This window comes from Balearica regulorum, chromosome 7, assembly GCF_011004875.1.
Source record: "Balearica regulorum gibbericeps isolate bBalReg1 chromosome 7, bBalReg1.pri, whole genome shotgun sequence".
Lineage (NCBI taxonomy): Eukaryota > Metazoa > Chordata > Aves > Gruiformes > Gruidae > Balearica > Balearica regulorum.
The window spans coordinates 30888285-30915187 of NC_046190.1; the positions used below are offsets into that span (position 1 = coordinate 30888285).

The 26903-nt window shown below is 39.1% G+C and overlaps 1 protein-coding gene across 2 annotated transcripts in view; it reads left to right on the forward strand.

Annotated features, from left to right (window-relative positions):
* The window catches only part of WAPL (WAPL cohesin release factor), a 158322-nt gene that overhangs the window by 46079 nt on the left and 85340 nt on the right, over positions 1–26903 (forward strand). For both annotated transcript variants that reach the window (XM_075758737.1, XM_075758736.1), the window contains one exon: positions 12731–12889. The gene's annotated coding sequence lies outside the window, so the exon portion shown is untranslated. The remainder of the gene's footprint in view (positions 1–12730; positions 12890–26903) is intronic.

Genomic DNA, 26903 nt, shown 5'->3' on the forward strand with positions numbered 1-26903 from the left:
ATTATTGGTAGAGAAGGGGTGAGAAATAAAATTGCAGAGAAATTCTATTTATCAAACATTTTCCCCTAGTGAGGTACTGACTGCCATTAGAAATGCACACAGTGGCCAGTGACAGGCAGCAGTGCCAGGTTTGGGTCAGCATTAATAGAGAGCTTGTGCTGCTTACGGGAAGAACAACTGGTACTATTTGGTTTTTGATTGTTTTTTAATCTCATCTGCTTATGTAGTAATTACTTCTGAAATAGAAAGAACTCAGTGACTAGAGCCTATCATGGGGAGGGGCTGCAGAAATATCTTGACAGGTAAGATAGAGGACAGTAATGGAGACAGCCAGGTCTCCGATGAAAAGATTAAAGGAAGAGGAACAATAAGAAGCAATTTGTACCCACACATAGTAATCAAAATGAAAACCCTGGGGTTTGAGAAATAATAGTTCATGATAACCAGAATTAAAACAAAGTGTGGTCTCATTTGATATTAAAGAATTATCATGTTTCTCCTTTGGTAATAGCACTATTGTCTTCAAATGATCCACAGAGAATACATATACTGACCTCCTGGTTATACAACTAGTTTTCCTTGCACATACTGTCTTGTCTTACAACATCCCTGTGAAATAAATCCTATCCTTGCTAGAAATACCATTGTTGATTCTGTTAAAAAAACCCTCCACATCCCTACGATTGTCAGTCCACCAGTAGGAGAAAATTATGTTACTGCACTAATAAGCAGACAGCTTTATCAGTGACTGCAGCTTAAGTCTCAGCAGCTCACAGCTATTGCAGGTACCTTGTGCTTTGCTGTTCTAGACTGCGCTGTGCCCTGTGCTTTCAGGAATTGGGGCAGGATGGAGAGGGAGAAACAGACCACTCACTAACCTCACTGAATTTTCAAAATCTTTTATTCAAATTGGTTGTGAAAACAGCCTGAAGAGTGAGCACAAATTAAAAATAATAGAGGAGGTATAGCCGAGTCTGTAAAAGATTTCAGTGACAAATGTCCTGCCCCTGACGAAACAACCAGCAGCAGCTGAAGCAGACGGAGTATTTGGCTCAGACTACAACAGTGTTGAAGATTTGGGCAGGATTCTGTCATGACCATTGAGAACAGAGACATTCTGAGGAGTTTCTCCCTGCTGCAACTTGAAACCTTTCACACGAAGTGCAAAATCAAACTGACCTAATGCTTAAGCAAGAAGAGAATCTACAACAGTTCTATAAGCAGAGCTTCTCAGTTTACAGAAGTGTAAAGCTATGTGCCCGTTTCTTTATAAACTCTTCTGCTAGGGCTATCATCCAGCCTGTCATCACCTTGGACTCTGATTTCCCAAGTGTTCATATGAACCCTCTAAAGGAACAGAGATTCTTCTTTGTTTAACTCTGCAGTGCATCTTTATTAATACCCACTCTGCTAAATGCCTCCTCTGGATCCTCACTGACTTCTGTTTCAGTTGCTATGACATCCTTTTTCTCTGATCTTAATTAATGGAACGTACAGGGCAATTATCATAAGGCTGCAGACAGGATGCAAGTGTGCCAGTGCAGTTATGTCCAGCTCAGTCTGAGCCCTTTTCATGTTCTGTCCTCTCCTAGCCCGTTGCTTTGACTGTTATTGCCATACATCCCCTTCTTTGCCCATCCTCTCTTTTCTGTTAAATCAGATACATATTGCTGGTCTTCACTTCCAAGGGCCTTGATGGATTATCTATCTCCAGCTTACCCATCATCTTTCAGACAGCATTGGCTTGCCAGCTCTCATATCCTGTCAGCCAGTGATGCTCATTGCCATCAGTCACTGGACACAGTTTCCAACATGCATGATTTGCTTGTCTTCATGCAGCTCCTCATGCTGGTGGCAGTGGCAACAAGAAACGTTGACAGTAGCTAGGCTGCAAGCACACAGAGCCTGCTGGCCATATTGTCAGCACTGGCCTATATTGTCTTATTGTTACCTGCTACTCTCCTGCCAGTATGCCTCCATTTCTTGTCTCCCTATACCTTGATAACAATCTCTTTGGAGCAGAGACTTTCTGTTCTGTGCTGGTATAATGCTTTGACTTGCCTAACATTTCTAGGCATGGGAGGAATGCAAACATGGTGGGCTTCTATTCCCCGGTAGTGTCATGAATTTCCTTAACAAATATACTCTGCTTAAATTTTTGGTGATGAATTGGTGAGTAGTTCAGTATGGTTACAATAAAAAGTCAATTGAAACTCAGGGTTTTGTTTTAATACAAATGTGGACATCTGTTTGAAGACTGTTTTCAGAGTTTAAAAAGCAAAAGAGAAAGCCTTCTGAATAAACAAACATCTCAAAAGCAAACCTATATGAACGAAAGTGATAAAAAACACTGGCAGTGATCCTCAGAAAACCAAACTATTATTTCTCACTTTACGTTTATAGTTCTGCCTGCTCCCTATGGAACCAGCATTCCTGTTCATGACTTGCAGACAATGCTGCAAATCATGAAAACGTAGTTGGGTGGTAATTTTGCAGCACAGCAGACAAGCATAGACAAACATGTCATCTCTACTTACCATAATAATTTTTCACTGAAAGAGTATCTTGAAATTCATTTATGTGATTGGGAAAGCTAGGCACTGCATTCTTTCTGCTCTTTTGAGATGGCTACAAATATGCTTGAAACACCAAAACATGCGTCCTTGAACATGGACTTAATTTCTGAGCCTGATTCCCCAAAGCAGTTGAGCTATTTTGCACACCACCATATAGTTTCCTTCTTGTATAAACAGAAATTTAAGAATGTCACCAGAAGGAGGTGACTGACATCTCCCTGGATAATAAACAAGTAGATCCCATGATGAGGGACATCGGATTTAGACAGACCTTATCTCACTTCTGAGTGAATGATTCAGCTACTACTTTTCCTAGTAAGAAAATCAATGTGCTCTTTTCTAAGCACAGTTTCAGTAACGGGACTTAAGACTGCAGAATACCTTGAGAAAGAATAGATATTTAGAGGCATTTTTCCCTGGTTACAAAAACATTTTGTGTGGTTTTACCCCTTTTTGCAGCTTTAGTAACAAAAAGTAATTTACTAAGAGTAAAATTCTCATCCTCTCTTGCTCCACCCCAAAAAAACCCACTACCCAGCCAAAAAGTTAAGCCTTTGCCCTTACTATACAAAGAATATTTTACTAAACAAATGCATTGCTGCTGCCTTTGACACAAGAAGTGAAAATGCTACATTTTTGCAGTGTTTATTTATACTAACTGATTGTCAGGGAGAAGAGATAATGAGAAATAAAGTCAATTCTGTCTTCACAAATTTAAGTGAAGATAAGTTCAAAAAATCCTAGCCATGCAATCAGTACAAACTGTTGCTATTATATTGCTCACTAAGGACATACTTAACAGTCTGCTCAGTCTTTTTGTTTTCAAATTCATTGACTTGTGGTAGAATTACTTTCTTGGATTTCTTTTAAAGTGAGAGAACAGGGCTGTTTATTTTGCAGTTCACAGAGAAATATCCTTGTGCAGCAATCAGAACTAGTTAGCATCATCAGACAACTGCAGTGATCTCAACGTGCCCTAGTGTCTTGCAGACAGCCAGTCAACAATGATCATGTTGGTTACTCCATAAAAACAAGAGAAAAATAATCTCATGGCTGCATTCTGAAGCTAGATACCAAAGAAACTCAAACCTATTTTCTGAGCATAAACATTTCACATTTAAGGAACAGTATATCTGTTAGGACTCAATTTTACAGTTCACCAAAATAGATATTCCACAGAACATACAATAAACTCCCAGGTCTAATTGCCCTTACAGAATTAAGCAGTTTTGTGCTTTTATCATGGATCTACTCCTCAGATAACATGAGTCAACATGGCTCTACTAACTCAGCTCTTACAGCTTGAGGATCTGGACTCCCCGTTACAAAGCAACTGCAAAGCTTGTATAACCTGCCCAAGAAAGATTCTGCCACAGAAGGAGTTTCCAAGCTCTGTACAGAAGCCAAAGCATGTTCCCTTCCTAGCAATACTTGTTACCTGACAAACTCTAGTTTCTGGATGAGCCCTCCAGAGCTGCTTTACACTGGGAAAACAATGGAGGTTTTTTTTCCACTCACTGTGCTGATTTGAGCACTACAGGAACTCTTTCTCCAGAAGAACTTGATGATTTAACAAATGACTTGTTTCTGCTGCAGCTCCAGCTCAATACCCATAGAGCAGAAAGAGTAGTATTTCTTTTCTCATGGGGATGTTTTGAGATGGTTAAACAGTCAGGTGTTCAAACACTAAAGCAAACAAACAAAAATTGACCTACAAATAAAGAAAAGCAAGCATTTAAGACTAGAATATGAGCGTTGAACTGTGTCAGGGAACAGCAAAGACCAGCTGCTCTGTATGAGCCAGGAGGGTGATAATAAATCAGGAAGGCAGAAGCCTCAACAACCAGGGCACCATCCCACAGCACACAAGTGAGGTGAGCCAGGCAGACCCAGGAATGGTAGCCAGGATCAGCTGAGAGTCTGGGCTATCAGGCAAGTCCATGCCAGCAAAGCAGGCCTGAGGCAAACCTGGGAGCAAAAGTCAGAGTCAGTGACCATACCCAGGGCCAGATCAGTGAGGCCCATGGCTAGGCACAGGCATAGCTGTGATAGGCTCAGGCAGGGAGTGCAGAGCCAGGCCTAAGCTTAAATGCAGCCCCTGGACGCATGGATGGAGGAGGTTGATCGGGGTGTCAGGTGAGGCTGGTCAGGGCAATTAAGACCTATTAGTGCACTCAGCTCCCTGACAGACCCCGAGTCTCACATTCTTATTAAAATCTCACTACTAAATTCTTTCTGCTAAATTAAATTCTTAATAAATGAGCACATTTTCTCAAATGCAGAGTCTTACTACATTGCACTGTTGTCACCCTAAATACCATCTGGCCATTTATTTAGGATCTTAAATTTGGATTTGCAATCTTCTGACATTTTGGAAGTTTAGAGCAAGAGATCTCATGAGGGATTTTTTCTTTTAATAATTATTTTAAATCATCTGTTGCATTAGAGAAAGATGTTGATATTTAATAAGTATCTGTAAGAACACAAGAGTATGAGAATGACCATTCTGAGTCAGTCCAAAGGTCTGTCTAGCCTGACATCTAGGGACTAAAAGCAGCATGCCAAGAAAGAATGCAAGAATATGGTGAGATTTCCCTAGAATACTCTTCCAGCCTCCAACAGTATGCAGCTCAGCAAATCTGTGCCTCTGAAACCATATTTCAATGATCTAAATCAAATATTGATGGGGCTTTTGCAGGTTTGTAAAAGGATTCTGGATGTAAGAAAGAACATAGTTTCAAGTTGTCACCATAAAAGTCAGGGAGAAGAAAGGCTGAAGTCTGATCCATGAAGTTATTTTGGTCCAAGCCAAATTACTCTTTAGCTTGAACACACATAAATCTGCAAGCTAACACAGCCTCTCTTGGAAAGCTTTGTATAATTTAAATGACAGTCATACTACAAAACCAGTTTTCAGCTCAGCAACTCTCTTCCTGATATGCAAGTGCCTTTCAAAAAGTTACCAGAACAAACCAGCTGAGACACAAGTTCCCTTTCTGTCCTTTCCTAATGATTGGAAGAGAAATCATTCCTCTTAAAATGAATTTTTGGTTCACAGATTTCAATGCAACATCTTTTATTTTATTAAAAAACCACGTCCTAAATAGCCTCGTTAAAAGCTCTGATTTTCAAGGCTTGATGATCAGAACTCTGAGATTCACATTCCAGAGAAGTGCGTGCAACTGAAGCACCCAGACTGACTAGCTGAAGATTTAGGAACTTGGGGTTTGTATAAGAATGAGGCTTTAAGAACTGAGATGCTGAATAAAACCAGAAATCTAACAGAGTAATGCAACATTAACATTCCCTATGTTGGGAATAGTTTCTAATCACTGCTATTTCTCAGGCTTTTGTTGTGGTACTTTGATGGTGCTTCTACTGAATTTCTTACCTCTGCTTGTTAGACATTATTGCAGTGAAAGGCTCTTCATGATTCACAGAGTGCAGAAAAATAATGGAGGGGGGGCTTTAAAAAGAGCAACTATTTTGCATTCTCCAACATTCCACTGAGGCTGAGTTCTTAATTTTTGGTAGCCAGTAGAGTTATGAATATATATGCTCCAAACTGGAAGGTGTTTTGCATGTTTTGCTTAATGATCAGCATTGAGTCATCATTCTATGAGAAATATTCACCCACAGGGAGCTGGTATTTTAGTCCTTTAATGATCACCTGTGCATGCATTTTGGAGCACTTGTTATGGAATTTCACCTATATACTTATTGTGAGGTCACTCAAAGCACTTTTCTGAAAGTGCATACGTAGGACTCAAACATGCTGATGATCTTTTGTGCAGGGTACTTGTCTAACTAAACTGAGGAATTATTTGCAATTTGGTTTTAGTTTTGAAAGCTGCTGCTTTTACCTGCCCTGCCAACTTGTTACCACACATTAATTTGTGTGTGTGTCTGAAAACTATCTAATTTTTCCAATTATGCCAGTTCATCTAATGAAAGATATTTACCTACAGAACTTGCACAGCTTCTCTTTACACCATAACAGTTACAGCAAATACCAACAGAAATAATGGCACATTTTCCTGACTTGGCAGCATCCCTCCCCAAAATTCATGAAACTACACCAGAAACATAAATCACAGGAATAAAGTCATTAAAAACAAAGTGTGTGTCATGCGGAGAAACAAAGGAGAGGGGCAGCTGTAATCCAGCCCACAGATATCATTTGCAGCTGATTTTCCAGTAGCATAATGAATTGTTTCTCCATTGAAGTTAGACCAGCTTCTGTGGAAGGACATTAAATACAATAGTAGGCAATGTGCTTAACGGAGTAAAGCACAAACCATTCTTTGGTCCTCTGTAAGAATAAATGGTTGTGTTTTAATAAAAGAGTTGGGAACTGGAAAGCAAGGCTTTAGGAGACTGGGGCACAAATTTTGAAAGAGAAAAATTCCAGCTTTACTATGGAATGGCAGACACTCCATATCCTAGTGATGGTACATTTTGCTGTCTGACATCAGTTCTAGTTTTACAAATACACCAGTACTTAATTTCAGTTGTCTCACAAATTGTATCTGGAATTCAGCAACTGAACTGGATTATTTAAGATTTCGTCCATTTCTCTAGGAATAACAGTTTTCAGTCATGTGTTGCTAGCAACTTTTATGATGCTATATGAGCCGAGATGAAACTCAGCAGTTTCCCTTGATCATACTGTCTCTGTACTGTTAAAAGGACTTCAAATTTCAGAACTCCTGTTCACAATTTACATTATGAAATGTAACGATGACTGTGGCATAAAAATGCTCTTTTAGCAGAGTTTTTTATTTGTCCTAGCTATAAATATGTTTCAAAAATAAATGTTGTAAAAGATTTGCCCTATGACATACTAGTGACTTGGCAGGATTAAGTACCAAAAAAAAGTCAGCAACTCATTTTTTTAGCTGCTACTGCAAGTCAAAGAACAGACACCTTTACCATATGTCTGTGTAAACATGCCATTTTCCCATGAGATTTCACCTGAATATTTGTGTCAATAGTCACATTATTATAAAACTATACTAACCTAACACTTCTGAAGAACTAGATTAAACTCGAAGGCATTTGGTTGTTTAGTGCAGCTGTTATTGAGATAAAGTCATTATCAGAACAAATATTGTACAATGAAAATCTTGTTTCAGACATTTTGCTTTAATACAAAGAATGAGATAGACAGGATAAGAGACAAAGGGCACAAATTTTAAACCAGTAGTTTCCATCTGAACACTTTTTTTACTGTGAAGGTGGTCAAATGCTGGCACAGGTTGCCCAGAGAGGTTACAGAATCTCCATCATTAGAGAGATTCAAAACCCAACTGGACAGAGTCCTGACCAACTTGCTGTAGCAGGGGGAGGGACTGGATGGTCTAAAGAAGTGCTGTCAAACCTCAGCTATTCTGTGACTCTGACTGTAGGAGGGAAAGTGAATTCTTCCTTGTTGACCGGGGTCTATTAGCCAGAAGAGCAGTAGGAACACAGCAGGGGTCAAAAAGTCTAACATGGATCATATGAAAACAACAGTTCCACACTCTGACAAGCTAAGAATGCAACTTCAGGAAAAAAACCCCACACATCTTCGGAAGATGAAAATCTGAAAAAGCTCTCTATTACAAAGAACCTAACCTAAAAGTGAATGCTGACATGAGGAGTTAGCCATACGGATACTCATTCATGGACTATGAACTCCTTTAATTCCTTTGGAATAATATAACTCAGAATTTGATAAGATTTGGTTATAACTTGACTTTGTAGACATGGTTATAACTAGACTTTGTACCATGGTAATCAAGGTATATTTTTCCCAGCATATTCCCATATACTACTGTCGCCTTTGTTGAAATAAAAATATACTAAAATTATATAGGTTTTCTTTGTCCAGCTGTTTGCAAGTTGTTTTCCTGTTCTTGTACCTGAGAAATCACAATGGAAACACTTCCCCACACACACATCTGTTAATAAAATCCAATTTTAAACTCATCCATTTTGTCAATCTGACAGTCATGAGATTTCATTAGTTAGTCTTTGATGAAATTAATATTCTGAGTTAGTGTCTTTATTGATGATGTATAGTCAGTAGCAATTCCTCTCCTCTAAAGATAAATATATGCATATATTTTTATAACTAAACAGTTCTTCTAGAAATATATTTGGTTGATGTTTGCAAAAATGTATGTGATTATTTTCACTGTGCTGTGTTATTCTGAAACAAGATTGTAGGCTTCCCAGGGAAACTCCTATAATGCTAAGGAAATAGCCATGAAACTTCTGTGTGCCTTCAGGGCATATGGGGCTCATTTACATGACTTATCAAAATAACCATGTCTGCTTTAACTGAAGCCTTTTGCCAGTTGACAAAATATGCAGATGTTCTTGGAAGCATGGGTGTCTGTCTTCAGCTGAAGACAATAATTATAGCATGGGACTGATTTAAGATTTACTATTTTAAGACAAAAAGATTAAGAGTATCCACATATTGGACTTGCATAGCAAGAGATGTAAAGAGCAGTGTAATTATTCTTGCGACAATTGATGCGCAGATCAACACTTAAACTGTGTTCACTGTCAAACTAAACCTGAATTTCAGGCGTTTGTCCTCCTGCAGTGCCTGGGGTCCTGCAAGGAGCCTGTCAGCCTGGCAGTTTGGACTTCTCCCAACCAGATCCATGCATCCCTGGCTGTGAAAGCAGCAATTACCTTCCCAGGCCTTTCATCCTTCTCTGAACTATTTCTTCTCTTCAACTGATGCTTTTGCCTTGATCACATGGGACAAAGAAACCAAGTTCCCTCTTTGTCTTTCCTTTCTTCAGGAAAGTCATAGGTCTTCAATTACGCAATACTCCAACTGTTTAGAATCTTTTTTGCATTGGAGGGTTAAGGCAGAAATCTTTCTTCAGGCTAGACTGCAGTATCTAGAATGCTACCAAAGATTTTTGTTTACAACAGATGTTTGTTATGTTTTGCCTGAGGCTTGAACAGCTTCTCCTAACCATCAATTGTTAGTACAAAAAGCAGATACAGAAAAGCTGGCATTTCTTCTGTCCTTTTTCAACAAATTTGAGTAAAGAACGTTATTTGTCAGCTATAATATGAATTCGTCATTTCCCCTTTACTGAATTTTAGAAGCGAAGTACTGTGTTGAAACTGAAATGGTCTCCAGGTAAAGTATCTTTTGAGAAAATGGTGGCACTCTAAATAGAAATTTGGAATAATACTAGAGGGTTTTCAACTGTAACTTGGGCAATTTCTCACCAAGCCTAGATGTTGGTTTATTTCTTTGCAATATGTTGAATAGTTTGTATTAAATGAAATAACAGCAACAGGGAAAGTAATATATATTACACAAGACAGTGCTTTCTCAATCTCTGAAGTTGTGGTCAGATTTAAAGATAATTTTTTTTTCCTCTATTCTATTTTACTTTTCTATTATTGTCAGCAAATTTGAGGTCTTCTGCAAATTAAATAATTTATGTCCTTTTGACATAACTGACTTCTGTATTCTAAGAAAGTATTGTCTACCAAATACTGCTCATTCAGTTTTAAGCTTGTCTGCAAGCTGTAAAAAGGCAAGCATTTACCTAGCTCATATGAAGCTTTCACATGGCTTCATTTTTTTCTGTCTTACTCCATGGAAGAGTAAATCTCCAGCTGGGACCAGCATAAATGCTAGTATCTGATTCTATGGAGCATACCCACTGAAAATTCCAGAAAAATCAGCACTCAAGCCAAAAGAATCTGTATCCCCATTAAGACAGAAATGTTTGGACATCTCCCAGGGCTCCCGTAACAGCTTTCTGGAAATGTAAAAAAAAAGTTATAATCACAAGGGATAAAATTCTTATGATTGACAGGAAATTTTTATGCAGAGATAATGAAGACCTCAGAAAAGTGGATATTCATCTTAATAGCCCGAGCCATTGAAAACTTAGTTGTCTCTTCTGAACTAGCTGTGTGCTGTCCATCCCAACTCATCCCATTAAGATAGGTGTCTAAGATCAGCCAGAACCAGCCACCGTCTAGGGCTGCCTGTCTGTCTCCACACTATAGAGGGCATAGATGACTAGCAGAAACAAGGGGTAAAACTCTTGCTAAGATTAGCGAGTTGAATCCACCCTCAGGACATAGCTATGGGAGAAACACAGCACGTGATAAAAAACTTCATTATGCTGGGGTCTGGCTTTTTTTAAACATCTTTAATTTTTCTGTTCACTAGTATTACTAGACCCAAGAAACAGGACTTTGAATTAGCCTTGAGCTTTCCATTATTATTTGGACTACTTCACATACCACTTCAACAGTAGCCTGCATTACTTAAATGTTTTATGTTCAAACCATACAGGAGACTGTGCTCTGTGTATTGAAAGAGATTCCTTTTTAGGAAACAGGGTATTAGAATGTTACATTAAAAAAGAAATCTCTCCTTAAATACCCCAAAACTTCAAAGTCTTCATGATGAGACAGTGCCAGCAAAAATAAATTGTAAAGGACTTACCACTGTAGTAATAGATAATGCAGGAAAATTACTGCATCTGTTCCTAAGGTAATCTTAAAGAATCTTCATGTCTGCAAGAAAAAAACTAGTAAAAATCAGCAGTGCTGGAGCTAGTGAAATAATTTCCAAACAGTTCCAGTAAATAACTGTATTAAATGCAAATACAGAGCAATTGCATTATGTCATTTGAAAAGTTCCTTGCTTTCACTCCTCTGTTTTCCTGTTTCTGTGATGACTTATTTCAGTTGTTTATCTATAGGAATGTGATATTACTGAGTCTAAAAAAAAAAGAGCTTCTATTGCTGGAATTAAAGAATGAGGTTGATTAACTTGCAGGGTTAAGCCAGGCTAGGTACTAGGGAGGAACAAAATGACCTGTGTCATAACTGGCAGTGCAGTTCTGACATGATGCATGTTATTAGTAAACAAATGTGCAACAAAGATCATTTGTCATAGGAGCCCTTAAATTGCTAGAGGTACTCCTGTTTAAGTGTATCTCTATCTCCCATTCATGGTCAAAATCAGTCTATCTTTAGCAGGAGTCAGGGAGGACAACTTCATACTTGAGTTTCCTAGAGGTCTGCAGAGACACTGGGGTACATCTTTCCTACTGTGGAAAACGACAGTTCACCGTGTACTGTGCTCTTCAAGGGAGCACCACAGCCTAACACTTGAAATTTGAATTTGCCTGAAGGTCTGACTTTCATTTATGGTGACACTCTGTCTTGTCATACAATGGGACAAATCAGGTTTGAATGGGAACAGATCCTTGTATTCTGGCCATACCATAGAACCCCTCTGCTTGACCAAGGAGGTCAGTGTTACTGGAAGAAAATCAGAAATTCTGTTTCAAGTGGCATTATCTTTGTGGTTGCTGGGAGAGTGATAGAAGGAAATAGGATCTTTTGACTATTCTGTTTGGTTTGGTAGTAAGTTGGCAGCTAGAAATTCTAAAGCTATTTCTATAGTTATTTACCTGTGAGCACATAGGTATTTCCAAGTTAGTATTGCTTATGTATACATATTAATATGAATTAATAGCATCTGTATTTATCACTTGAAATCAAAAGCTTGTTTTCATAGGTCTAGGGGATGGAGTTCAAAAGACTTTGAATGGATTATCAACAACTTCTTGGCTTAGGATAGGCATAGGAAAGCAAGAAAGAAGGAAAAAATATTCCTGAAGGAAAGTCCTTGTAGTATTTTAAGATTGTTGGAGTCCTGAGGTCCAAAACGTCTTGGACAAATGACAGTTGTATTTCTAACCACACGCCTAGAAATAGATTACTTTGCAACCATATAGCTCTGAACTTAAAAAGACAAAGTAGTTTTAGATGACAGTCTCTTACGGGTTGCCACTTACAGGGGACCAGGGCGCTTTAATGTCCTCCTGTGTATTCTGAAATCTTTTACAAGGTCCAGAAGCTGGGGACATAGCATTAACTTTTCCCCTTGTTGGTTAACAGAAATTGAATAATAAACTGTAATGTACTATCACCAGGTGATGAGTGAAAAGAGAAGGTATGAGTGCCAAGGAAAGAATGAATTAGCATTGTATGAGGCAGAAGATTAACAGTCTTTAAATTCAGGATACAACTTTACACTGACTGATATATTTACCAAAAGATAGGTACCACTAAGTTGATTTAATTTCAATCTTATTCCTTCACAGACATTACCAAGAAAACCTTTTTAATAACTTGTCCCCACCTGAGGAACTTTCTGCTCCACTTCATATGGAATGCTTGGCTCTGGGTCTCCTTGCAGAAAAATAATGGCTATTAGGTGACACGGTCTAACAGAAAAACACCACCCAGACATGTGGAACCAGGTACATTTAAAACCTCTATTCTATAATGCATCTTCTAGAACCACCTGCGCTATCCTTTATATCAAAGTCCCAAGTCTTGATTTACATAGGCATGTGATCTTTGCATTGCTGTGCCCCACAGCTCATGGAGGTGGCACATTCTCGTTTCTGAGAATTAACTTAGGTGACTAAATCTTATAGATGTTTGATAACTTGATATTAAGTAAGATTTTTCCCAAAATAGCATTTAAGTACTTTAAAAAAATGGCCTGAAAATATGGTGCAGATTAGTGCTGACAGCCTAATATGAAGTCTAATTATTATAACTGGGCAACAAAAATAGTGAGGGACTTAAAAATGCAGGTGATGAGTTAAATACTATATCGAGCAGAATGTCCATGGTCTAAGACAGAAGCTATCAGACACCTGTAGAATAACATGCAGAAGATAACCAAAGATATATTATCTGTACTGAACAGAGATGCTAATGACTGAAGCGTATGTATTAAATGTATAAAGTAATTCCAAAGTGCAGAATAGAAGATAACAGCTAGAGGAACACATACAATGTATAAGTTACTATTTAAGATAAAAGGACTTGGAGTTTGTAGTCTTTGAATATAAGAGATTGAAGAGCGGGATCTGGTTGTATGGGGCTTGGTCAAAAACCCAGAGTGTGCTGTACTGCCCTGAATGAAACCCGAGAAATGCAGTGCTGAGTAAACCCACATACCTGGGTACCACAAAGAATCTGGAACCTGGAAGTGGTGGGATGAGGAGCTGTTGCAGTGAACGAGGAGCCTCCACAGTGCTAGCAGCACACTGTGGTTCCTGGAGATCAGTAGCAGCCAGGGAGAGAGCAGCTCGTGGCCAGTGGCAGAGTCAGGCTCTGGAAGGAGCAATGGACATAAAATAACACCCTGTTACCTTTGAAAAAACACTGCTGCACATGCATGAGTTTTCCATTTTGTACTACCTTGTACTTTCCAAAGTTTACTGCAAATTCCCCTTACATTGAAGGTGGATGGAAGGCACCTATAACTTTTAACCGAGTATTAGAAAACCATAGTAAAGGGGAGAACAGTACAATGGCACAGGGCACAGACAAGAGCAGAGGAAGGAAAGGAGCAAGGAACTGACTAAAGCAAGCAGTAACATACCATTCATCTAACAACAGTAACAAAAGGTGCCACTCTTTAGGAGCAGAAATAAATCTACTTACAGCATTAATCAGTAATGCTTGAAATCAATAATACATAACAGACTAATGGATCTGAAAAGTCATTAGCAGTGTGTAGGAAGCTTACTTCTTAAAAGTAATCTGCATGAACATTAACATTAGAGCTAGTCAGAAAATGGATAATTTCGCCTGTGCAAAAACTGATATTATATCTTGAAGTGGTATGAAAAGCATAAATTCTGGGGTTTTTTATGAAAAGAAATGTCAAAACAAGTCTCCTGATAGGTCACTTGCAATAATTTTGCATGAAGCTTCTAAACTAAAAATATGTTTATTTCAAAAATGGTGTGAAAGAATGCAGATATTCAGGGTTTTTCTTCAGGATTACATCAGTAAATTTGCTAGGAAAATATCTAGTTGAACTGTCTTTTGCCAAGGGACAACTACAATTTTTTTCAGTAAAGCTCTAACTAGCACCAGAGGTTAATGATGTGGGAAATAATGAAATACAATGACTATGCCATCTTGCTACCTTTCTCTTTAGCTACATAAAAAGCCAAATAATTTTATCTATTGTATCTAGACAATAAAAGGCTGTTCCATTACAGGAGTGTTTTGTTGCAGATTTTTTTCTTACTCTTTAGACAGAAGGAAAAAAGCTGCAAGGGCCACAATAAGACAAATAAGTCAAATCAAATGTATTTTTTGTAAGGAATATCTGACATCAAATATGTTGATCCTGCTAATGGCTCTGGCATAACATTTATGTGAGAGGATTATAAATTTGTAAAGCAAGTCTGTCACAGCAATTATCTGTTCAAAGAAGGTACTCCTCTGGAAGAGCAGCTGTACTTAGACAAGAATGGCCTTTGAATGTCCAAGGCAGATGAAAAGGTCCCTTCCAGGCTCTGCTCACCAAAAGACAGATATTTCTATTAATAAAGTAGCATAGAAACAGAAGGGGAGGAGGTATCTTTCCCATTCCCACCACCTATGAGGGGGGAAAAATGTCTAAGATGGTTTTCTGAAAAAAAATATTTCATAGAATAGAATGATTCATAGAAATTCTGTATGAAATATTTTTAGAAGCAACCAGTAGACATTTGAGACCTCCAAAAGTTAACACAAATGCTTATCATATTACTTTCCTCCTCACTCTAAAGGAGATGTAGTAACTTCAGGCCCCACTACTAGTTGGCTTTCCTTTGCTTTACCCTGTTGGTCCCTTTCTTTTCTTTCTGTTTGTGCCTGGAAGCTGCTGTTTCCTTGAAAGACAAGTTGAAAACTGAATGTGAGCTGTAACTGGAAATAGCAAATGAGGTTAAATTAATTTCTAAAGCAAATTCTATTAATAAAACTGGTTTCTGAAAAATGGGCAAGTTTCCAGAAGTGTTTATAGATAAAATGTATCAAATGAGATTGCAGAAGGTCTGTAGGAACCAGCATGAGAACTTAACATAACTGATATCACTTAACCTTTATCAAACCCGATAAAGACATGAAGGTTATGGTAACTAAAACTAAAGCATATGTAAAGTCATATTGATTTTAATGGTGTGTTTGTGTGTGGTAGATTAAGGCATGGTTAGCTTTAACAGCCCCGTTGCTAGTTGGGAAAGTATTGATATGCCCATTTCACTAACATAGATCCTTGCTAAACAAGCAAATAATTTACAGCACTCAAACCCTATTGGTCTGGCTATAGTCCACTGACCTGGACTAAAGCATACTCTGGTAAAAGCAAGAACTCAGGGGAGGTCTCAGTCATAACAGCTCCAGCCACCCCTGAACACATGTGTTAAATCCCATGACAGTAGGCATTGGAGGGAGGTTGTGTTCTTTCAGGAGTTAGTGTATGAAGAATCATTTTATATAGTATTGTACATACCAATCTACCAGTTCAGAAGATGTCGGCCTAAGGGTTGGAGTCCTGTTGAAAAGAAATTGTGAGCATAACTGGAAGAAATTAACACCAGGATGGCCACAAAAAAATTACACCCAGAATTATTTAGTGTTCTGTAAAAGCTTGACAGTTCAAGCAACAGTTCATTTACCCAACTTATGCTGTTTTTTATTGCACTATAAATATTGCCTTAGTGATGAAGTAATTTCTTTTCTCACCTTTTTCACCTTACTCAGTTCTTTCTCACCCCACCCAACTTATTGTTCTTTCATTTTCCTCACACCTTTTATTTCTTCCTTCCTTCCAACTGGTATCTTTCATTCATTCTTCTCTCACTTATCCCTTCTTCATTTTGATATATTTTAGTCTGTGGAAGAATACTCAGTTTTGTAGGCAACTGGAAAAAGCACAAAAGCAAGCTATTTTTCTTAATAGGGAAGTGGTGGACCATATCTGCATAATCTCTGCAAACTAATCTCTACAAGTCTAACGGGCATTGCTTGGAATAATTCGGAGTTTCATATCTGCCAGTCCCAATCTTATTTTGTGTTCAAGAGTTCTTTGCAAACCCAGCAAGCTAACAAGTACACAAACTTTGTAACAACAACAACAAAGCTTTGTAAAAAGCTTTCACTACAACGTTTGGCACAAACTTCGGGACTTTTTGTTAGCTAATGAAGGAGGCCTCCATTGCAGAGGATGACATTACTTAACAATAAGATGAAAACAAGGAAACATGGGTTTCCCTCACAGAGTAAAGGCAAATTACTGCATGTTGCTGCATGTAATGCACTAGTTGAATTACAATAATTTGGAAAAGCCTACACTTAGACTGAAAATAATGAACAGTTTAAAAAAGGTCCACACCTAGTGCTAGAAGGCTATAACTATATAGAAGCCATTTCATAGATAGAGCTGTTTTGTTAAATAGATATTGACCTAGTTGTAAGTTCTAAAATAGCATCATTCTGGTTTTAGAAGCTAGATAAGGAGAATGGAGGTATTTTCTTTTAACAAATAGCCTTAAGGGAAGCTTTGGTGGTACTTAGTGAACTACTACGGAATCTGTTTTACAGTCTATTGAACACTAAACAATGAAACTGGGTTTGTACACATTGTTGCTTCATTTGGTTACATTGTTCCAGCAAATGCAATCACAGCAAAATTAACTACCTCCTGAGATGAGACATAGGGCTCAGCCAGAGGCAGCTGTTAAAGTTTCCTATCTTTTACAAGCAATTAACTGTTTTCAAGTAAGCAATATCTTATAAGGAAGGGCTGGGGGATAGCTTGTTCTGCATGAAGGAGGACAAATTCCATCTTTGGCTACAGTTTCATTTGAATAGCTATTCATTTTTAATTTGAAAGCTTTGACAAGGCACAAAACTTTACTTACAACCTATCTTGTCACGACAAAACTACAGTGCCTTGTCTCCATCTCCTGTGCAGCAAGATATCCAGTGTATATTTGTTACATTATAGGAAGTATTTTTAAGTGAAATGATAGCTCCAACTAAGAAAGACTTTCTGATACAGTACAGCAAAAAATATTTTAGCAAAGACCTCAAGTCTTTAGAAAGACTTCTTTCCCACTCATTCTTTTGTTCTAGATCTCATCCTCTGCAGTCACCTCTCTCCTTCCTTTGTTATCAGCTGTGATGAAAGGCATACGAGAATCTTCTGTATCTATAGAAGAATAATGTTCTCCTGTTGGACCTGTCCTTTCTGTAATGGAACCTGTGAAGGTGCACATTTCTCAGACTTCTCTCCCTTCCTTCCACTTTGAAAGTAATGTTTGATATTATCTCAGTTGTATACCTCTCTATTCCACTACTATCGCTTGGGCCTGAGCAGTTCTGAGTGCTTGAAGAGCAAGTTACGCCATGACTTACCTACCATTCATTAATATGAATAGATTATATTATCTGTTAGATTATGATTAATCACTAAGTAGATCTCTAGGAAATTTAAGAGAAGCACATACTGTTTCTGTTACTTCTCCAAGCCACCTGCTCTAGTGCAGCTATTATGAAACAATATCATATGATCACCTATGTTTTTCCTAGCCAGCTTATCAGTTTGATTATAGCAAGAGGAAAAAAAAGCAGCAAAATAATTTCTTAATTGTTAGAGAAAAGATTCAATATTCTGACAGTACTGATCAGAAGAGCTGGGACATAAAAAAATATCTGAAACATGAACCACTAGCAAGGAATATCATCTCATACTCACTCACCCTTTAAGGAAGTTCCTCAGTTGGGAGTTGCAGCAAGATTCACACCACCTTTATGGACAGTCTGGTTCAGCAGAGAAAGGCTGAGAACCATTGCTGTAATCCACAGTAAGCATCAACAATTGTTTTTAGTCCTTGTCATAATGTACTACAGTATTGTCCAGTTTAAACTGTAAATTTTAATTAGCAAAGAGTGCAAGTTAGTCTGTCAAGGATCCTGGGGCACTGTCACAAGTCTAGAGCTATAATGAGACAATTTCATGAAAAATTCAGTTTGAACAAGAATAGCCTTTCCTAAACAGGGCTTTATCGTAAGGGCTCTGATTTTAGCTCAAACAATAGAAGTAGTTCTCAGTTGTGTTTGCCAGAAGCAATTGTTGGATGCAATAAATCAACACAAAATATACATCAGTGGTTCCTGCTCCATATTTATCACTTGATTACAAGTTGAGAAGACTTGTACATACTTAGTGAACCCTACGACTTTCATCTGAACCCCGAAATTCAGGGCCAGTGACCAACTCAGGGAGAGCTTGCTTCTTCCAGTCTTGGAAAGCCTAAGGATCACAGGGGATACTGAGAATGTTACTGTAGTGCATATAACAGGATAGATGACATTGTTTATTTACTCATCACTTAATAGTGGATACCCTTGCTTTAAGTTACTACAGAATTAATATTTTATATGTAGGAAAAGGATTAATACCAATTGGAGTTTCATATAAGAATCAAGTGCAGTTTATACAACAGTAATTTCTAATGTGAATAAGAGCTTCATAAAGAGAGGAATGCTACTGTATTAACAGAATGAATAAGAGGCTTTAAATTAAAATGCAGTTAGTATTTTTAACAAAATTGACTGCAATAGCCTGAATTAGTCTTGAAAGACCCATAGAAAGAATAAAAGTGATATGCAATCTCACAGGATCAAACTCTTACCTTTCGCATAGAATGCTTTTAGGATTCTCATCAGCAGTTTTATTGAACTAAATCCATTCATCTTATCAAATTAGTGCCATTCATTTACAAATGTAAGAGAACATGAGAGGTACTTAAAATATGATTTTTAGCAAGTGAAATTGGTGGAAAAAGCTTTGTGCCAGGAAACAGCAGGGGTAAGCAGCTCCCCAAGGCCCTGGAAACCAGATACAGCAGCACAGCCAGGAGAACAGGGACCCCTACCAGCCAGGGCCAAGCCCCATTATACCTGAGAAAAACACAGGACAGGCTGAGGATAGCAACTGGGAGCTGATCCTCATGCATGCCCCCAAAAACTATGAAGCAGTTCTGAAGTCAATTTGAGAAGCAATATCAGAATCAGACCCACTAAGGGCAATAAAGGCAAGACATCTCAGAGAACAGGTCTAAAGTCAAGCAAGGAAACCAGAACAAAGACCAGAAAGACACAGACATAGCAGGACCAGAGCTGGAGCTGCAGACCTGCAGCATACCTACAGATAAGTTCAAGCAGGAAATGAGTATCCAGGGCGGAGCTAAATAGAGCTCCTGGGTAGAAGGGGTGGGTGGAGGCTACAGGTGAGGCTGGTCAGGGGAATTAGGGCCTGTTAGTTCACTCCAGGCTCTGACAGTTCGAAAGCACTCATGCTTCTGAAAGAAGCTGATTTACTAATATCTACATAGCTCTTCTTTTGCCTTTTCTTGCCAGACTTGCCAAGGTAAAAAGTTAAAAAGAAAGCAAAAAATTGCAATTTGATCACACAAACTTGAGTTACATCCCCAAACAGTCCTCATGTCACATTTAAGTTCACCATAGTTTGTCTTGAGGTTCCTGAGTAAATGATATTTAAGTGATTTTCAGCTTGTCTTTTACTCTTTATAAGTTGGACTTTAACAAGCTGCCAGATCAAATAGACATGAGACTGTTTATGTTTCTACTCATTTTATGAACAGAGCAAGAGTACTCTGAATCAGGGAGAAAACAGAGGCCATGTAAACACCATACAATGAGCATCATGCAGAGATGCTAGTTTGGATTGTGGAAGCAGAACGGAGACATCGGTACAACACTTCTTCCCACCTAATTACTCGTGCTGAGCATTGCTTTTCAGTAATGTTAGCTATTCTAGTCATAGTGTTATGCTAACTTTGTTCCATATCTTCTTTTGCTACTACTACCTTCTCTGCACAGCACAATAGCACATGGTATATGCACACTAAAAAAAAAAAAGAAAAAAGAGATGGGGATAACAGTCAAGAATCTGCACCACCTTGTGCTCTTGGATGTCCCTGGGTTGCATACATAAAGATCCCTGATATGGGGAAGGTATACGTTGTAGCATGTTCTGCAAGGCATTTTAGGATATTCTTTAAAATAGCAGTTGAGAGGGAGAAGGAACTGGCCACATTGATTCAAGGCACATACTGTGGGGCTCCTGCCATTTTCTGAACAGTAAACCCAAAGGCTGCAAGTGAGCACAGGCAGGGAAAAATGTTTTGAGCTGTCAGAAGGCTGTGAGGAATGTGATCACATGCTGTGCAGGTTCAAGTCATGTGCAGAGCCAGCTGTGCCAATAATCACTTGAAAATTAAATTGCAAGAGCAATGGTGCCTGTGTGGTCCTGTGATACTGCTTGAGACTGTACAATTCCTCAAAATATGTTTGGTTTGTGCAAATACAGTGTTTGTGTAGCTGTGGATTCTCTGAAGAATTGTGTTGCCTTTTTTTTTTTTTTTCCTTAAGATAAATGAATTAAATGTGTCAGGGCCCTGAGTGAGTAAGCCTTGAGGGCCCTAATCAACCTCATCTGGGACCCTCACCCATACCCTCTGGCTAGGGGCCCAGGAGCTCTACTTAAACTCAGGTTTGAGTCTTCAGTATTTAAGCTGTGCTGTAGGAATAGCGGTCTCTAACTTAGTAATAGTCTTAGCTGGTTACTGATTCTTGCCCTGATCTACATGCTGCCTTCTAGCTTCATCTCAGGTTTGTCTTGTCTCTGCCGAGTGCTTAATGAGCTGTGTTTGACCCTGGCTCTTCTTACTGAACCAGACCTGATCTGTAGATTAATTTTATGGTTTGACCTTGGACTTACACTATTGCCGTAAGTTGCTGGATAACCTGAATATTTCATCAAAGCTGGCTTTTCTCTCTGGGTTTGCTTTGCTCAGGTACTGTGAGCACTACCGGCATTGTTACCATGCCTGGCCCTTTGTCTTTTAGGGAACAGCTGGTCCTTGCTGCATCCTGACAAAGTGAACCGTAGCAGTTATACAACTAATATGACTGGCTTTCAGACATCTTCAATGACTGTATTTCTAGTCAGTGTAAACTTTCTTTTTAATGTTACTGTTAGCAATGCCTTATAGTTTGCAGAAATCCTTCTGCTTGCTCTCCTTAACTGCCCTTCAGGCTGTTTTTGTAGTTTGTTATTTATGTAATGTATTTTCATATTGCTTCCTAAAGCATGGTTCTTCATTTCTGTGAAATGAGCTAATTCAGAGAACTGAAAACAAAGTGCAGCAGAAGTGAGTACAGAAAGCTGATGAAGGCTGAGCATGAGGGTTGATACAGCTCTCTTCAGGCTTCTTTAGATATGTCTATTAAATCACTCATAGTCTTTTTTCCTAGCTGTGCAGGAGACATGTTGCTTTTACTACTTCTGAAAGCAATTACAGAGCAATTGTTTTAGGGAAGACTTTTACTTTATTTGGTGTTTGAGGTAGCCCCTGTTGTCAAATCTCAGGAGTAAAACAGTGACAGGACAGTCCATATGGCACTGGATTATTATGTGGGGATTTTGACTTTGTCTTATCCTAAAAATGTGAGAAGGCAAAGGTTTGTTATGGAGCACCATGGGCCAAACTGCAACTCAAATGTGATTGCTCCTGTTGTATCAGTCAGGTCCTACCACGCTTTGAGGGAGGCCTGCCAGGCCAGATGCTGTTCTTGTAAAGCAGGCGACTGAGGAAAAGGAAGTAATAACATTCCCTTCTCTCCAGTGCAACATTTCTCACCACAGAATGAACTCTTTTAGTGAGAAGCTGTAAAAGACTGCAAAGGTCAGCAGGCTTGTATTCTAAGAGTGTCAAAAAAGGGGGGTTCTGCCCATCCAAAACTACACAGAGGACAAAAAAGACAGAAAGGTAAAAGTAGTATCTTGTAATTCAGAAATTGGACATGAAATGAGTAAGAGTTGTGTAAAGCCATTCAGGAAGTCCATAGCAGGAATACAGGCTGTCTGTGTCCCACTTTCATCTAGAAGACTTATCTGTCCTTGCTTGCACAGAAGGCTATTTCTTCTAGAAAGAAAAAAAAAAAAAGTCTGCCTCATGGCTACTACCAGAGAGGATGTTGGCTGTACAGTAGCAGAGTCTGTATCTGTGGGTGTGAATTTGAGGGATGAAAAAATTGAAGGCAGAACTATAGCTGCTGGTTATAACTGCCTAGTGGCCTGGGAGTGGTTCAATGTGGCAGCAGGTACAGCCTAGTCAGATGGGGACCATGGCAGCAGAAGCTACCTCAGCAGCATAATTATGCAAAACAGACCAGATGCTGTTTACAGCATGTGGAAATTATTTATTAATATTCAGAGATACTAATGGTAATAATCTTAGGTGGTGTTTATAGGAAATACTTAAAGTGATTTAGTCAACCCTGTCTGACTCTGCCAGATGCCCAAGAAAGGAAAATTATATCCTCTTCTTGCCCTCTGGAGATACAAGAATCTGTTTTCAGTGTAGGACTTGTGTATCAAGTAAGTTTCTTTTATATCAGTGTAGTGGAGGATCCTGCCATTAGGCAGGAAAATTACTTTTTTTCCCCCTCACTTCTGTAGCTCACTCAGACTTAACATTCTTCCACCTTCCTCTTAGAGGCTGTGTGCATTTGGTTGTTAAATCACTTTTGCCTCACAAAAACCTGCTTTTTTCACAATGTTCTGTATACTATTTACATTGCAAGTAATTTGTCATGGAACCCTGGTCACAGGAATTAATGTTGATCCTAAATCACCAGTCTTTCTAGTATGTCAGGCTAGTGTATCTCAAAGGATACTGCCTTGCACTTAGCCTTCATGCTGTTCTCTACCTTCCTTAGAGCCTTTCTTCAACCCCTGCAGCCTTTTAAAGGCAAGGGCCTCTGGGGCACCAGTGACCCTTGGTGCTTCCCTTAGGAAGGCAGTGCCACAGTCTGTAAATGACCTGTTCACCTGCTCTCAGCAAGCTTTAAAGTCTTCTGCTTTGTGGGAAACGCTTTTCCTGGACTCTTCTCCTACCACAATGCCAACAGTGCTTGGCAGAGTAGGGCCCTGGCTTCTCATGCTTTCAGGCTCCAGTGCCCTGTGCATGGGGTTCAGGCTGTGCAAACCATAAATGGTGCATGGATGTTACACAGCCATGTAAAGCTTTATTGAAATACTGGCTGAGGCAGGAGGCATGATAGTGAAACAACTTTCAGGCCTTGCACTAGCATGCTCCATAGCACTGAATAGCTCTGTCAGTATCAGAAGGAACAGTCCTACACTGACAGAAAAAGATCATACATAGAAGAGGTGCAACTTTTTTATCTTGTAGAACTTCAGGTTACAGGTTGCCATGTTGAGTTTTTTCCAAGGGAAGGGTGACAAGAATATAAAAGAAAAACAATCAAATACCTGTTAAGAAAAGACAAGTTGGGTATTAACTTTGGCTAGAAGCTTTTATTTAAAGTGTGCAGGAAAACCTAATCTAAAAGCATGTTGTTTTGTCTTCGTAGCTATTTTAATCTGAATTAGAACTTTTCTTTCTTGTAGTGTAGAAAAGCCTCTAGATTCATGTGTATCTTAAATGCTCCTTAATTATTGATGTATTGTGAGTTATCAAGTAAATATTAAATATACATAGGCTCTTATATAAAGGCAGGCACTTGCAAACAATGGAAGTGGTAATATTCTGGTATGTCAAGGCCTATTTACAGAGTAACTCTTAGGTACACTTGTCTAACAGAGCTATTCAAATCTATTGAATAGAAGTAATTCCCACTGATATTTGGAGCTGTTACGATTTTATGTCAGGACTTATGTTGGATATTTTCCAAGCCACAAATTATACAACTGAAGAGGTTGGGAGCAAGCAGTGGATTTAGATATTCAAAGTTATCATGGTACAATACACTGTTTATAAGGAGATGACTGTAAATGCAATTCTGTAGAAGAGGATTGACTGTGCTCAGTTTTGAAACATAATTACTTAATTCCTCTCCTGAAAGAGAAATCAAATGTCTGTGGGAGTCTTTTGGAGGTGAAGAAAGTTTTTTATTAACATAGAAACATATTTTATATATATATTTTCAAAGTATAAAGTAATGTTTGACTAAGTTGCAGTCATCTGGTGTGAAGGAGAAATAGGATAGTTGCATCATTGTGCCATCCTCTCAAGATCTATCCTTTTTCCTCTTAAACATGTCAGAGAAGCCAAGGTAGAAAATACAGGAGAAGTAGGAAAGGAGGAATGTGGTAAGGAGAAATGGATGTGCTGTGAAATGCCAGGGGAACAGTGAGCAGGTGAAACTGAATGAGGAATGATGATGGGAAAGACCGCACGCTTGTTTTGCCTGAATAATGGAGAAGTGTCTGGTTTGCTAGTTTTCACTCTGTCTCCATGATGATTACAGCTATGACTGTGCAGGACTGACATTCTGCAAGATGCTGATGACCTGTCTTCTATAGCTGCTACTTGGTGAAGATAGACACTTGGCTAATCTGGGAGTCTGCTGGCCATGTCTGTAGTTGCTGCAGTTAATAACTGGTGCTCTTGAACCTCTGCAACTGCAGATGGACTTTGTCATGCAGTCTGAGGAATGTCTGTGCCAGCTGTACCTGAAGCCTCAAGTGAGACCACCTAATGTCTCTGACTATCCTACTCCAGCGCAAGTCTGCAGAGTCCCTGCTTGCAAGGTTCAAATTACATCTTTTGTAGCAAGTGACTGGCTATTAGACAGCCAGGTCTGACATATGGAAAAGTAGATCCCTTTCTCTTAAAGGACAGCATCTGCAGAATTTCCTCAAGTAGGCAAAATCAGGAGTATGCCTTACACAGTTCTTTGCAAGACTACATCACCTTTATGATCAAATCTTCAGAGTTTTGAAAAGGCAAAACTGTTGCATATTAAAAGGTGAGCATAGGTGGCCGATCATCGTGGACTTGCTGCTTTTACCAATTTTCCTATCTCTGGTAGTCCTCTTGCTCTGTGTGGGAGCTGCAAGTTAAGTGAATGTCATGTTGTATTGAATTGTTTTGTATTGTGTGCTGGCAAACTCTACAGTGGAATGGGACCAACGGTGCCAATACAGCAGTTCCCAGTGAAGCTCTATTTGCATTCCTTGTGAAGTGCTACTGCTGCCTCTGCAGGATTCCATTTCCTTTCTATTTTTATATACTTTTCCAAGTCTGTAGTTAATATTAACTGACAGGGTCAGCTGAGAATCTTGGGATTTCCTATTACAGATAATTAAGGAAAATACTCATTCATGTGCAGACAGATGCCTTGTGGTAAATTACACTGCACGAATATCATTGCCTTCACTGCTAATTCTGTTTCCTACTGATTACTGAATCTATCTTCTAGTATAAGGTGCTAGAGGCACGCAGCAGGTTTTCCACCAAGTAGATGAGTAAAGAAAGCTGCAGAGAAGCTTATTCCTATTTTTTTTCTGAAGTGTTGCTTTTATGGGCCAGTTATCCTAAATTGTTCTGTGCCCAGAATATATGAGAACTTCCATTTTATGCTTTCTTAATGGAGCTTGGAGGAAGACCTGCATTCATCAAGGACTTTTCCAGTTCATCTTAGTTATGGAACCATATATCAATTTGGTAATATGAGGATAGACTCAAGCTTCCTGTTTTCCTCAAAAGAAATATTGCTATGAGGGAGCAGCAAGAGTGGGCTGCTCCCGCAAGGTAGGCAAGCCAGGAGCAGAGGATGACAGCAAGGCAGGCAGAGGAAGTGGCTTCACCAATCCCACAAGACTTGTGCAGTAAGAGCAGAGAAGGGCCAGTGGCAGGGGTAGCCACAGTCATCACTGGGCAAGTCTATAGCAATGAGACTTGTCATGGTCTAATGAGAAAGCTGAGTCAGGGTCCAGGTCAGCAAGGCACATCACACATAGTGATGCTTACTTACAACGTAGCTCAGGATTAGAGACTGCACTTCAGACCTGCTCAGCCAGACCAGTGTGAGGGTTTGAACTTAAATGCAGCTTGAAGTGGACTGGAGGAAGCCCTGATGAGGCTTCTCACAGCTCTTGCACACAAGCCTGACCTAGTGTTGCACTACACTGTATCTGAGCTGGCCTTGAGCACAGGGTGCTCAGAGGTAGGGGTGGCAGGTTGCAGAGCCTGTTGGTGTGCTCATGCAGCAGTTGTAAACTATTATGTGCTTGCCCTGTTCTTGAGCTATTTCCTAGACAGGAGGCAGGGTATTGGGCTAGATGGATCTGCACTCTTACATGGTACAGCCAGTGTTATGGTAACACGTTAAACCTTTCTGGACTCAGAATAATCTTAATTTGGACATAGAAGAACAGGACTTCAAAATTCAACTGAATGAACTGCCTCAGGTTGAGCAGGTTTGAAGTATAATACTTCTGCAAAATACTATTTCCTTATTAGTTGTTAGCATATACATATAGCCAACTATTTGAACAAGCAGGTAGCTGTGATCAGAATTACAAAGCTGGCCTTTTAACATCTTGTGGAATAGATCTGTTTCCTGGGAGACTGGCTG